The sequence below is a fragment of the Schistocerca gregaria genome, unplaced genomic scaffold (genome assembly GCF_023897955.1).
Source record: "Schistocerca gregaria isolate iqSchGreg1 unplaced genomic scaffold, iqSchGreg1.2 ptg000343l, whole genome shotgun sequence".
Classification (NCBI taxonomy): Eukaryota; Metazoa; Arthropoda; class Insecta; order Orthoptera; family Acrididae; genus Schistocerca; species Schistocerca gregaria.
Genome location: NW_026061807.1, coordinates 1,935,614 through 1,950,711, shown reverse-complemented (window position 1 = coordinate 1,950,711; position 15,098 = coordinate 1,935,614).

Here is a 15,098-nt window from a genome sequence, read left to right as displayed (position 1 = left end):
ATGTAGTAAAAACCTGAGAAATCCGTCCGTTTTCGTCATTTGTTATCGAATCGACTTAAAGCCAGATCGACACATTGGCCGCTCTTCTCTCTGAAACGGTTGTACTTATCGTCTGCAAAGCTATGTCGCGTGCTGCGGTACGCGGAGACACTAAAAGCACCATAACAGAAGACAGATAAAGCTTCTAAGTTGATGTAGTAGCCAGTAAGAAGTAGTACAATTTAAGTTTTAGTTATGGATTATTGACTTTTTACCCCTCTTTGGTGCCTTGGACATGAGCTAGGAACTTAAGATTTTGCATGAAAGGAGGACTAGCAGCCGCGTTGCAGTGGGGAATGTGAAAAGTGTTCATATGTAGTAAAAACCTGAGAACTCCGTCCGTTTTCGTCATTTGTTATCGAATCGACTTAAAGCCAGATCGTCACATTGGCCGCTCTTCTCTCTGAAACGGTTGTACTTATCGTCTGCCAAGCTATGTCGCGTGCTGCGGTATGCGAAGACACTAAAAGCACCATAGTAGAACACAGTTGAAGCTTCTAAGTTGATGTAATAGCCAGTAAGAAGTAGTACAATTCAAGTTTTCGTTATGGATTATTGACTTTTTACCCTTCTTTCGTGCCTTGGACATGAGCTAGAAACTTAAGATTTTGCATGAAAGGAGGGCTAGCAGCCGCGTTGCACGGGAGAATGTGAAAACATATGTAGTAAAAACCTGAGAAATCCGTCCGTTTTCGTCATTTGTTATCGAATCGACTTAAAGCCAGATCGACACATTGGCCGCTCTTCTCTCTGAAACGGTTGTACTTATCGTCTGCAAAGCTATGTCGCGTGCTGCGGTACGCGGAGACACTAAAAGCACCATAGCAGAAGACAGATAAAGCTTCTAAGTTGATGTAGTAGCCAGTAAGAAGTAGTACAATTCAAGTTTTAGCTATGGATTATTGACTTTTTACCCCTCTTTGGTGCCTTGGACATGAGCTAGGAACTTAAGATTTTGCATGAAAGGAGGACTAGCAGCCGCGTTGCAGTGGAGAATGTGAAAAGTGTTCATATGTAGTAAAAACCTGAGAACTCCGTCCGTTTTCGTCATTTGTTATCGAATCGACTAAAAACCAGATCGTCACATTGGCCGCTCGTCTCTCTGAAACGGTTGTACTTATCGTCTGCAAAGCTATGTCGCGTGCTGCGGTATGCGGAGACACTAAAAGCACCATAGTAGAAGACAGATAAAGCTTCTAAGTTGATGTAATAGCCATTAAAATGTAGTACAATTCAAGTATTACTTATGGATTATTTACTTTTTACCCTTCTTTGCTTCCTTGGACATGAGCTAGGAACTTAAGATTTTGCATGAAAGGAGGACTAGCAGCCGCGTTGCACGTGAGAATGTGAAAAGAGTTCATATGTAGAAAAAACCTGAGAAATCCGTCCGTTTTCGTCATTTGTTTTCGAATCGACTTAAAGCCAGATCGTCACATTGGCCGCTCTTCTCTCTGAAACGGTTGTACTTATCGTCTGCCAAGCTATGTCGCGTGCTGCGGTATGCGGAGACTCTAAAGGCACCATAGTAGAATACAGATGCAGCTTCTAAGTTAATGCAATAGCCAGTAAGAAGTAGTACAATTCAAGTTTCAGTTATGGATTATTGACTTTTTACCCTTCTTTCGTGCCTTGGACATGAGCTATGAACTTAAGATTTTGCATGAAAGGAGGACTAGCAGCCGCGTTGCACGGGAGAATGTGAAAAGTGTTCATATGTAGTAAAAACCTTAGAAATCCGTCCGTTTTCGTAATTTGTTATCGAATCGACTTAAAGCCAGATCGTCACATTGGCCGCTCTTCTGTCTGAAACGGTTACATTTATCGTCTGCAAAGCTATGTCGCGTGCTGCGGTATGCGGAGACACTAAAAGCACCATAGTAGAACACAGATGAAGCTTCTAAGTTGATGTAATAGCCAGGAAGAAGTAGTACAGTTCAAGTTTTAGTTATGGATTATTTACTTTTTACCCTTCTTTGGTGCCTTGGACATGAGCTAGGAACTTAAGATTTTGCATGAAAGGAGGACTAGCAGCCGCGTTGCAGTGGAGAATGTGAAAAGTGTTCATATGTAGTAAAAACCTGAGAAATCCGTCCGTTTTCGTAATTTGTTATCGAATCGACTTAAAGCCAGATCGTCACATTGGCCGCTCTTCTCTCTGAAAGAGTTGTACTTATCGTCTGCCAAGCTATGTCGCGTGCTGCGGTATGCGGAGACTCTAAAAGCACCATAGTAGAACACAGATGCAGTTTCTAAGTTAATGTAATAGCCAGTAAGAAGTAGTACAATTCAAGTTTTAGTTATGGATTATTGACTTTTTATCCTACTTTGGTGCCTTGGACATGAGCTAGGAACTTAACATTTTGCATGAAAGGAGGACTAGCAGCCGCATTGCACGGGAGAATGTGAAAAGTGTTCATTTGTAGTAAAAACCTGAGTAATCCGTCCGTGTTCGTCATTTGTTATCGAATCGACTTAAAGGCAGATCGTCACATTGGCCGCTCTTCTCTCTGAAACGGTTGTACTGATCGTCTGCAAAGCTATGTCGCGTGCTGCGGTATGCGGAGACACTAAAAGCACCATAGTAGAACACAGATAAAGCTTCTAAGTTGATGTAATAGCCAGTAAGAAGTAGTACAATTCAAGTTTAAGTTATGGATTATTTACTTTTTACCCCTCTTTGGTGCCTTGGACATGAGCTAGGAACTTAAGATTTTGCATGAAAGGAGGACTAGCTGCCGCGTTGCACGTGAGAATTTGAAAAGTGTTCATATGTAGTAAAAACCTGAGAAATCCGTCCGTTTTCGTCATTTGTTATCGAATCGACTTAAAGCCAGATCGTCACATTGGCCGCTCTTCTCTCTGAAACGGTTGAACTTATCGTCTGCCAAGCTATGTCGCGGACTGCGGTATGCGGAGACTCTAAAAGCACCATAGTAGAACACAGATGCAGCTTCTAAGTTAATGTAATAGCCAGTAAGAAGTAGTACAATTCTAGTTTTAGTTATGGATTATTCACTTTTTACCTTTCTTTGGTGCCTTGGACATGAGCTAGGAAGTTAAGATTTTTCATGAAAGGAGGACGACCAGCCGCGTTGCACGTGAGAATGTGAAAAGTGTTCATATGTAGTAAAAACCTGAGAAATCCGTCCGTTTTCGTCATTTGTTGTCGAATCGACTTAAAGCCAGATCTTCACATTGGCCGCTCTTCTCTCTGAAACGGTTGTACTTATCGTCTGCAAAGCTATGTCGCGTGCTGCCGTATGCGGAGACACTAAAAGAACCATAGTAGAAGACAGATAAAGCTTATAAGTTGATGTAATAGCCAGTAAGAAGTAGTACAATTCAAGTTTTAGTTATGGATAAATGACTTTTTACCCTTCTTTGGTGCCTTGGACATGAGCTAGGAACTTAATATTTTGCATGAAAGGAGGACTAGCAGCCGCGTTGCACGGGACAATGTGAAAACATATGTAGTAAAAACCTGAGAAATCCGTCCGTTTTCGTCATTTGTTATCGAATCGACTTAAAGCCAGATCGACACATTGGCCGCTCTTCTCTCTGAAACGGTTGTACTTATCGTCTGCAAAGCTATGTCGCGTGCTGCGGTACGCGGAGACACTAAAAGCACCATAACAGAAGACAGATAAAGCTTCTAAGTTGATGTAGTAGCCAGTAAGAAGTAGTACAATTCAAGTTTTAGTTATGGATTGTTGACTTTTTACCCCTCTTTGGTGCCTTGGACATGAGCTAGGAACTTAAGATTTTGCATGAAAGGAGGACTAGCAGCCGCGTTGCAGTGGGGAATGTGAAAAGTGTTCATATGTAGTAAAAACCTGAGAACTCCGTCCGTTTTCGTCATTTGTTATCGAATCGACTTAAAGCCAGATCGTCACATTGGCCGCTCTTCTCTCTGAAACGGTTGTACTTATCGTCTGCCAAGCTATGTCGCGGGCTGCGGTATGCGGAGACTCTAAAAGCACCATAGTAGAACACAGATGAAGCTTCTAAGTTAATGTAATAGCCAGTAAGAAGTAGTACAATTCAAGTTTTCGTTATGGATTATTGACTTTTTACCCTTCTTTCGTGCCTTGGACATGAGCTAGAAACTTAAGATTTTGCATGAAAGGAGGGCTAGCAGCCGCGTTGCACGGGAGAATGTGAAAACATATGTAGTAAAAACCTGAGAAATCCGTCCGTTTTCGTCATTTGTTATCGAATCGACTTAAAGCCAGATCGACACATTGGCCGCTCTTCTCTCTGAAACGGTTGTACTTATCGTCTGCAAAGCTATGTCGCGTGCTGCGGTACGCGGAGACACTAAAAGCACCATAGCAGAAGACAGATAAAGCTTCTAAGATGATGTAGTAGCCAGTAAGAAGTAGTACAATTCAAGTTTTAGCTATGGATTATTGACTTTTTACCCCTCTTTGGTGCCTTGGACATGAGCTAGGAACTTAAGATTTTGCATGAAAGGAGGACTAGCAGCCGCGTTGCAGTGGAGAATGTGAAAAGTGTTCATATGTAGTAAAAACCTGAGAACTCCGTCCGTTTTCGTCATTTGTTATTGAATCGACTAAAAACCAGATCGTCACATTGGCCGCTCGTCTCTCTGAAACGGTTGTACTTATCGTCTGCAAAGCTATGTCGCGTGCTGCGGTATGCGGAGACACTAAAAGCACCATAGTAGAAGACAGATAAAGCTTCTAAGTTGATGTAATAGCCATTAAGATGTAGTACAATTCAAGTATTACTTATGGATTGTTTACTTTTTACCCTTCTTTGCTTCCTTGGACATGAGCTAGGAACTTAAGATTTTGCATGAAAGGAGGACTAGCAGCCGCGTTGCACGTGAGAATGTGAAAAGAGTTCATATGTAGAAAAAACCTGAGAAATCCGTCCGTTTTCGTAATTTGTTATCGAATCGACTTAAAGCCAGATCGTCACATTGGCCGCTCTTCTCTCTGAAACTGTTGTACTTACCGTCTGCCAAGCTATGTCGCGTGCTGCGGTATGCGGAGACTCCAAAAGCACCATAGTAGAACACAGATGCAGCTTCTAAGTTAATGTAATAGCCAGTAAGAAGTAGTACAATTCAAGTTTTAGTTATGGATTATTGAATTTTTACCCTTCTTTGGTGCCTTGGACATGAGCTAGGAACTTAAGATTTTGCATGAAAGGAGGACTAGCAGCCTCGTTGCACGGGAGAATGTGAAAAGAGTTCATATGTAGTAAAAACCTTAGAAAACCGTCCGTTTTCGTCATTTGTTTTCGAATCGACTTAAAGCCAGATCGTCACATTGGCCGCTCTTCTCTCTGAAACGGTTGTACTTATCGTCTGCCAAGCTATGTCGCGTGCTGCGGTATGCGGAGACTCTAAAAGCACCATAGTAGAATACAGATGCAGCTTCTAAGTTAATGCAATAGCCAGTAAGAAGTAGTACAATTCAAGTTTCAGTTATGGATTATTGACTTTTTACCCTTCTTTCGTGCCTTGGACATGAGCTATGAACTTAAGATTTTGCATGAAAGGAGGACTAGCAGCCGCGTTGCACGGGAGAATGTGAAAAGTGTTCATATGTAGTAAAAACCTTAGAAATCCGTCCGTTTTCGTAATTTGTTATCGAATCGACTTAAAGCCAGATCGTCACATTGGCCGCTCTTCTGTCTGAAACGGTTACATTTATCGTCTGCAAAGCTATGTCGCGTGCTGCGGTATGCGGAGACACTAAAAGCAGCATAGTAGAACACAGATGAAGCTTCTAAGTTGATGTAATAGCCAGTAAGAAGTAGTACAATTCAAGTTTTAGTTATGGATTATTTACTTTTTACCCTTCTTTGGTGCCTTGGACATGAGCTAGGAACTTAAGATTTTGCATTAAAGGAGGACTAGAAGCCGCGTTGCAGTGGAGAATGTGAAAAGTGTTCATATGTAGTAAAAACTTGAGAACTCCGTCCGTTTTCGTCATTTGTTATCGAATCGACTTAAAGCCAGATCGTCACATTGGCCGCTCGTCTCTCTGAAACGGTTGTACTTATCGTCTGCAAAGCTATGTCGCGTGCTGCGGTATGCGGAGACACTAAAAGCACCATAGTAGAACACAGATGAAGCTTGTAAGTTGATGTAATAGCCAGTAAGAAGTAGTACAGTTCAAGTTTTAGTTATGGATTATTTACTTTTTACCCTTCTTTGGTGCCTTGGACATGAGCTAGGAACTTAAGATTTTGCATGAAAGGAGGACTAGCAGCCGCGTTGCAGTGGAGAATGTGAAAAGTGTTCATATGTAGTAAAAACCTGAGAACTCCGTCCGTTTTCGTCATTTGTTATCGAATCGACTTAAAGCCAGATCGTCACATTGGCCGCTCTTCTCTCTGAAACGGTTGTACTTATCGTCTGCAAAGCTATGTCGCGTGCTGCGGTATGCGGAGACACTAAAAGCACCATAGTAGAATACAGATAAAGCTTCTAAGTTGATGTAATAGCTAGTAAGAAGTAGTACAATTAAAGTTTTAGTTATGGATTATTAACTTTTTACCCTTCTTTGGTGCCTTGGACATGAGCTAGGAACTTGAGATTTTGCATGAAAGGAGGACTAGCAGCCGCGTTGCACGGGAGAATGTGAAAAGTGTTCATATGTAGTAAAAACTTGAGAAATCCGTCCGTTTTCGTCATTTGTTATCGAATTGACTTAAAGCCAAATCGTCACATTGGCCGCTCTTCTCTCTAAAACGGTTGTACTTATCGTCCGCAAAGCTATGTCGCGTGCTGCGGTATGCGAAGACACTAAAAGCACCATAGTAGAACACAGATGAAGCTTCTAAGTTGATGTAATAGCCAGTAAGAAGTAGTACAATTCAAGTTTTAGGTATTGATTATTGACTTTTTACCGATCTTTGGTGCCTTGGACATGAGCTAGGAACTTAAGATATTGCATGAAAGGAGGACTAGCGGCCACGTTGCACAGGAGAATGTGAAAAGTGTTCATATGTAGTAAAAACCTGAGAAATCCGTCCGTTTTCGTAATTTGTTATCTAATCGACTTAAGGCCAGATCTTCACCTTGGCCGCTCTTCTCTCTGAAACGGTTGTACTTATCGTCTGCCAAGCTATGTCGCGTGCTGCGGTATGCGGAGACTCCAAAAGCACCATAGTAGAACACAGATGCAGCTTCTAAGTTAATGTAATAGCCAATAAGAAGTAGTACAATTCAAGTTTTAGTTATGGATTATTGACTTTTTACCCTTCTTTGGTGCCTTGGACATGAGCTACGAACTTAAGATTTTGCATGAAAGGAGAACTAGCAGCCGCGTTGCAGTGGAGAATGTGAAAAGTGTTCATATCTAGTAAAAACCTGAGAAACCCGTCCGTTTTCGTCATTTGTTATCGAATCGACTTATAGCCAGATCGACACATTGGCCGCTCTTCTCTCTGAAACGGTTGTACTTATCGTCTGCCAAGCTATGTCGCGTGCTGCGGTATGCGGAGACTCCAAAAGCACCATAGTAGAACACAGATGCAGCTTCTAAGTTGATGTAATAGCCAGTAAGAAGTAGTACAATTCAAGTTTTAGTTATGGATTATTGACTTTTTACCCTTCTTTGGTGCCTTGGACATGAGCTTGGAATTTAAGATTTTGCATGAAAGGAGGACTAGCAGCCGCGTTGCATGGGAGAATGTGAAAAAAGTTCATATGTAGTAAAAACCTTAGAAAACCGTCCGTTTTCGTCATTTGTTATCGAATCGACTTAAAGCCAGATCGTCACAATTGCCGCTCTTCTCTCTGAAACGGTTACATTTATCGTCTGCAAAGCTATGTCGCGTGCTGCGGTATGCGGAGACACTAAAAGCACCATAGTAGAACACACATGAAGCTTCTAAGTTGATGTAATAGCCAGTAAGAAGTAGTACAATTCAAGTTTTAGTTATGGATTATTGACTTTTTACCCTTCTTTGGTGCCTTGGACATGAGCTACGAACTTAAGATTTTGCATGAAAGGAGGACTAGCAGCCGCGTTGCAGTGGAGAATGTGAAAAGTGTTCATATGTAGTAAAACCTAAGAAATCCGTCCGTTTTCGTCATTTGTTATCGAATCGACTTAAAGCCAGATCGCCACATTGGCCGCTCTTCTCTCTGAAACGGTTGTACTTATCGTCTGCAAAGTTATGTCGCGTGCTGCGGTATGCGGAGACACTAAAAGCACCATAGTAGAACACAGATGAAGCTTCTAAGTTGATGTAATAGCCAGTAAGAAGTAGTACAGTTCAAGTTTTAATTATGGATTATTTACGTTTTACCCTTCTTTGGTGCCTTGGACATGAGCTAGGAACTTAAGATTTTTCATGAAAGGAGGACTAGCAGCCGCGTTGCACGTGAGAATGTGAAAAGTGTTCATATGTAGTGAAAACCTGAGAAATCCCTCCGTTTTCGTCATTTGTTATCGAATCGACTTAAAGCCAAATCGTCACATTGGCCACTCTTCTCTCTAAAATGGTTGTACTTATCGTCTGCAAAGCTATGTCGCGTGCTGCGGTATGCGAAGACACTAAAAGCACCATAGTAGAACACAGTTGAAGCTTCTAAGTTGATGTAATAGCCAGTAAGAAGTAGTACAATTCAAGTTTTAGTTATGGATTATTGACTTTTTACCCTTCTTTGGTGCCTTGGACATGAGCTACGAACTTAAGATTTTGCATGAAAGGAGGAGTAGCAGCCGCGTTGCACGGGAGAATGTGAAAAGTGTTCATATGTAGTAAAAACCTGAGAAATCCGTCCGTTTTCGTCATTTGTTATCGAATCGACTTAAAGCCAGATCGTCACATTGGCCGCAGTTCTGTCTGAAAAGGTTACATTTATCGTCTGCAAAGTTATGTCGCGTGCTGCGGTATGCAGAGACACTAAAAGCACCATAGTAGAACACAGATGAAGCTTCTAAGTTGATGTAATAGCCAGTAAGAAGTAGTACAATTCGTGTGTTAGGTATAGTTTATTGACTTTTTACCCTTCTTTGGTTCCTTGGACATGAGCTAGGAGCTTAAGATTTTGCAATATCGGAGGACTAGCAGCCGCGTTGCACGGGAGAATGTGAAAAGTGTTCGTATGTAGTAAAAATCGTAGAAAACCGTCCGTTTTCGTCATTTGTTATCGAATCGACTTAAAGCCAAATCGTCACATTGGCCGCTCTTCTGTCTGAAACGGTTACATTTAGCGTCTGCAAAGCTATGTCGCGTGCTGCGGTATGCGGGGACACTAAAAACACCATAGTGGAACACAGATGAAGCTTCTAAGTTGATGTAATGGCCAGTAAGAAGTAGTAGAATTCAAGTTTTAGTTATGGATTATTTAGTTTTTACCCTTCTTTGGTGCCTTGGACATGAGCTAGGACCTTAAGATTTTTCATGAAAGCATGACTAGCAGCCGCGTTGCACGTGAGAATGTGAAAAGTGTTCATATGTAGTAAAAACCTGAGAAATCCGTCCGTTTTCGTCATTTGTTATCGAATCGACTGAAAGCCAGATCGACACATTGGCCGCTCTTCTCTCTAAAACTGTGTACTTATCGTCTGCAAAGCTATGTCGCGTGCTGCGGTATGCGAAGACACTAAAAGCACCATAGTAGAACACAGATGAAGTTTCTAAGTTGATGTAATAGCCAGTAAGAAGTAGTACAATTCAAGTTTTAGGTATCGATTATTGAGTTTTTACCCATCTTTGGTGCCTTGGACATGAGCTAGGAACTTAAGATTTTGCATGAAAGGAGGACTAGCAGCCGCGCTGCAGTGGAGAATGTGAAAAGTGTTCATATGTAGTAAAAACCTGAGAACTCCGTCCGTTTTCGTCATTTGTTATCGAATCGACTTAAAGCCAGATCGTCACATTGGCCGCTCTTCTCTCTGAAACGGTTGTACTTATCGTCTGCAAAGCTATGTCGCGTGCTGCGGTATGCGGAGACACTAAAAGCACCATAGTAGAATACAGATAAAGCTTCTAAGTTGATGTAATAGCCAGTAAGAAGTAGTACAATTAAAGTTTTAGTTATGGATTATTAACTTTTTACCCTTCTTTGGTGCCTTGGACATGAGCTAGGAACTTGAGATTTTGCATGAAAGGAGGACTAGCAGCCGCGTTGCACGGGAGAATGTGAAAAGTGTTCATATGTAGTAAAAACCTGAGAAATCCGTCCGTTTTCGTCATTTGTTATCGAATTGACTTAAAGCCAAATCGTCACATTGGCTGCTCTTCTCTCTAAAACGGTTGTACTTATCGTCCGCAAAGCTATGTCGCGTGCTGCGGTATGCGGAGACTCTAAAAGCACCATAGTAGAACACAGATGAAGCTTCTAAGTTGATGTAATAGCCAGTAAGAAGTAGTACAATTCAAGTTTTAGGTATTGATTATTGACTTTTTACCGATCTTTGGTGCCTTGGACATGAGCTAGGAACTTAAGATATTGCATGAAAGGAGGACTAGCGGCCACGTTGCACAGGAGAATGTGAAAAGTGTTCATATGTAGTAAAAACCTGAGAAATCCGTCCGTTTTCGTAATTTGTTATCTAATCGACTTAAGGCCAGATCGTCACCTTGGCCGCTCTTCTCTCTGAAACGGTTGTACTTATCGTCTGCCAAGCTATGTCGCGTGCTGCGGTATGCGGAGACTCCAAAAGCACCATAGTAGAACACAGATGCAGCTTCTAAGTTGATGTAATAGCCAGTAAGAAGTAGTACAATTCAAGTTTTAGTTATGGATTATTGACTTTTTACCCCTCTTTGGTGCCTTGGACATGAGCTTGGAATTTAAGATTTTGCATGAAAAGAGGACTAGCAGCCGCGTTGCATGGGAGAATGTGAAAAGAGTTCATATGTAGTAGAAACCTTAGAAAACCGTCCGTTTTCGTCATTTGTTATCGAATCGACTTAAAGCCAGATCGTCACATTGGCCGCTCTTCTCTCTGAAACGGTTACATTTATCGTCTGCAAAGCTATGTCGCGTGCTGCGGTATGCGGAGACACTAAAAGCACCATTGTAGAACACACATGAAGCTGCTAAGTAGATGTAATAGCCAGTAAGAAGTAGTACAATTCAAGTTTTAGTTATGGATTATTGACTTTTTACCCTTCTTTGGTGCCTTGGACATGAGCTAGGAACTTAAGATTTTGCATGAAAGGAGGACTAGCAGCCGCATTGCAGTGGAGAATGTGAAAAGTGTTCATATGTAGTAAAAACCTGAGAACTCCGTCCGTTTTCGTCATTTGTTATCGAATCGACTTAAAGCCAGATCGTCACATTGGCCGCTCTTCTCTCTGAAACGGTTGTACTTATCGTCTGCAAAGCTATGTCGCGTGCTGCGGTATGCGGAGACACTAAAAGCACCATAGTAGAACACAGATGAAGCTTCTAAGTTGATGTAATAGCCAGTAAGAAGTAGTACAGTTCAAGTTTTAGTTATGGATTATTTACTTTTTACCCTTCTTTGGTGCCTTGGACATGAGCTACGAACTTAAGATTTTGCATGAATGGAGGACTAGCAGCCGCGTTGCAGTGGAGAATGTGAAAAGTGTTCATATGTAGTAAAAACCTGAGAAATCCGTCCGTTTTCGTCATTTGTTATCGAATCGACTTAAAGCCAGATCGTCACATTGGCCGCTCTTCTCTCTGAAACGTTTGTACTTATCGTCTGCAAAGCTATGTCGTGTGCTGCGGTATGCGGTGACACTAAGAGCACCATAGTAGAACACAGATGAAGCTTCTAAGTTGATGTAATAGCCAGTAAGAAGTAGTACAATTCAAGTTTTAGTTATGGATTATTGACTTTTTACCCTTCTTTCGTGCCTTGGACATGAGCTACGAACTTAAGATTTTGCATGAAAGGAGGACTAGCAGCCGCGTTGCAGTGGAGAATGTGAAAAGTGTTCATATGCAGTAAAACCTAAGAAATCCGTCCGTTTTCGTCATTTGTTATCGAATCGACTTAAAGCCAGATCGCCACATTGGCCGCTCTTCTCTCTGAAACGGTTGTACTTATCGTCTGCAAAGCTATGTCGCGTGCTGCGGTATGCGGAGACACTAAAAGCACCATAGTAGAACACAGATGAAGCTTCTAAGTTGATGTAATAGCCAGTAAGGAGTAGTACAGTTCAAGTTTTAATTATGGATTATTTACGTTTTACCCTTCTTTGGTGCCTTGGACATGAGCTAGGAACTTAAGATTTTTCATGAAAGGAGGACTAGCAGCCGCGTTGCACGTGAGAATGTGAAAAGTGTTCATATGTAGTGAAAACCTGAGAAATCCCTCCGTTTTCGTCATTTGTTATCGAATCGACTTAAAGCCAAATCGTCACATTGGCCACTCTTCTCTCTAAAATGGTTGTACTTATCGTCTGCAAAGCTATGTCGCGTGCTGCGGTATGCGAAGACACTAAAAGCACCATAGTAGAACACAGTTGAAGCTTCTAAGTTGATGTAATAGCCAGTAAGAAGTAGTACAATTCAAGTTTTAGTTATGGATTATTGACTTTTTACCCTTCTTTGGTGCCTTGGACATGAGCTAGGAACTTAAGATTTTGCATGAAAGGAGGAGTAGCAGCCGCGTTGCACGGGAGAATGTGAAAAGTGTTCATATGTAGTAAAAACCTGAGAAATCCGTCCGTTTTCGTCATTTGTTATCGAATCGACTTAAAGCCAGATCGTCACATTGGCCGCAGTTCTGTCTGAAAAGGTTACATTTATCGTCTGCAAAGTTATGTCGCGTGCTGCGGTATGCAGAGACACTAAAAGCACCATAGTAGAACGCAGATGAAGCTTCTAAGTTGATGTAATAGCCAGTAAGAAGTAGTACAATTCGTGTGTTAGGTATAGTTTATTGACTTTTTACCCTTCTTTGGTTCCTTGGACTTGAGCTAGGAGCTTAAGATTTTGCAATATCGGAGGACTAGCAGCCGCGTTGCACGGGAGAATGTGTAAACATATGTAGTAAAAACCTGAGAAATCCATCCGTTTTCGTCATTTGTTATCGAATCGACTTAAAGCCAGATCGACACATTGGCCGCTCTTCTCTCTGAAACGGTTGTACTTATCGTCTGCAAAGCTATGTCGCGTGCTGCGGTATGCGGAGACACTAAAAGCACCATAGTAGAAGACAGATAAAGCTTCTAAGTTGATGTAATAGCCAGTAAGAAGTAGTACAATTCAATTTTTAGTTATGGATTATTGACTTTTTACCCCTCTTTGGTGGGTTGGACATGAGCTAGGAACTTAAGGTTTTGCATGAAAGGAGGACTAGCAGCCGCGTTGCACGGGAGAATGTGAAAAGTGTTCATATGTTGTAAAAACCTTAGAAAACCGTCCGTTTTCTTCATTTGTTATCGAATCAACTTAAAGCCAGATCGTCACATTGGCCGCTCTTCTCTCTGAAACGGTTGTACTTATCGTCTGCCCAGCTATGTCGCGTGCTGCGGTATGCGGAGACTCTAAAAGCACCATAGTAGAACACAGATGCAGCTTCTAAGTTAATGTAATAGCCAGTAAGAAGTAGTACAATTCAAGTTTTAGTTATGGATTATTTACTTTTTACCCTTCTTTGGTGCCTTGGACATGAGCTAGGAACTTAAGATTTTGCATGAAAGGAGGACTAGCAGCCGCGTTGCACGGGAGAATGTGAAAAGTGTTCGTATGTAGTAAAAATCGTAGAAAACCGTCCGTTTTCGTCATTTGTTATCGAATCGACTTAAAGCCAACTCGTCACATTGGCCGCTCTTCTCTCTGAAACGGTTACATTTAGCGTCTGCAAAGCTATGTCGCGTGCTGCGGTATGCGGGGACACTAAAAGCACCATAGTAGAACACAGATGAAGCTTATAAGTTGATGTAATGGCCAGTAAGAAGTAGTAGAATTCAAGTTTTAGTTATGGATTATTTAGTTTTTACTCTTCTTTGGTGCCTTGGACATGAGCTAGGACCTTAAGATTTTTCATGAAATCATGACTAGCAGCCGCGTTGCACGGGAGAATGTGAAAAGTGTTCATATGTAGTAAAAACCTGAGAAATCCGTCCGTTTTCGTCATTTGTTATCGAATCGACTTAAAGCCAGATCGACACATTTGCCGCTCTTCTCTCTAAAACTGTGTACTTATCGTCTGCAAAGCTATGTCGCGTGCTGCGGTATGCGAAGACACTAAAAGCACCATAGTAGAACACAGATGAAGTTTCTAAGTTGATGTAATAGCCAGTAAGAAGTAGTACAATTCAAGTTTTAGGTATCGATTATTGAGTTTTTACCCATCTTTGGTGCCTTGGACATGAGCTAGGAACTTAAGATTTTGCATGAAAGGAGGACTAGCAGCCGCGTTGCACGGGAGAATGTGAAAAGTGTTCATATGTAGTAAAAACCTGAGAAATCCGTCCGCTTTCTTCATTTGTTATCGAATCGACTTAAAGCCAGATCGTCACATTGGCTGCTCTTCTCTCTGAAATGGTTGTACTTATCGTCTGCAAAGCTATGTCGCGTGCTGCGGTATGCGGAGACACTAAAAGCACCATAGTAGAAGACAGATAAAGCTTCTAAGTTGATGTAATAGCCAGTAAGAAGTAGTACAATTCAAGTTTTAGTTATGGATAATTGACTTTTTACCCTTCTTTGGTGCCTTGGACATGAGCTAGGAACTTAAGATTTTGCATGAAAGGAGGACTAGCAGTCGCGTTGCACGGGAGAATGTGAAAACATATGTAGTAAAAACCTGAGAAATCCATCCGCTTTCGTCATTTGTTATCGAATCGACTTAAAGCCAGATCGACACATTGGCCGTTCTTCTCTCTGAAACGGTTGTACTTATCGTCTGCAAAGCTATGTCGCGTGCTGCGGAACGCGGAGACACTAAAAGCACCATAGCTGAAGACAGATAAAGCTTCTAAGTTGATGTAATAGCCAGTAAGAAGTAGTAAAATTCAATTTTTAGTTATGGATTATTGACTTTTTACCCCTCTTTGGTGCCTTGGACGTGAGCTAGGAACTTAAGGTTTTGCATGAAAGGAGGACTAGCAGCCGCGTTGCACGGGAGAATGTGAAA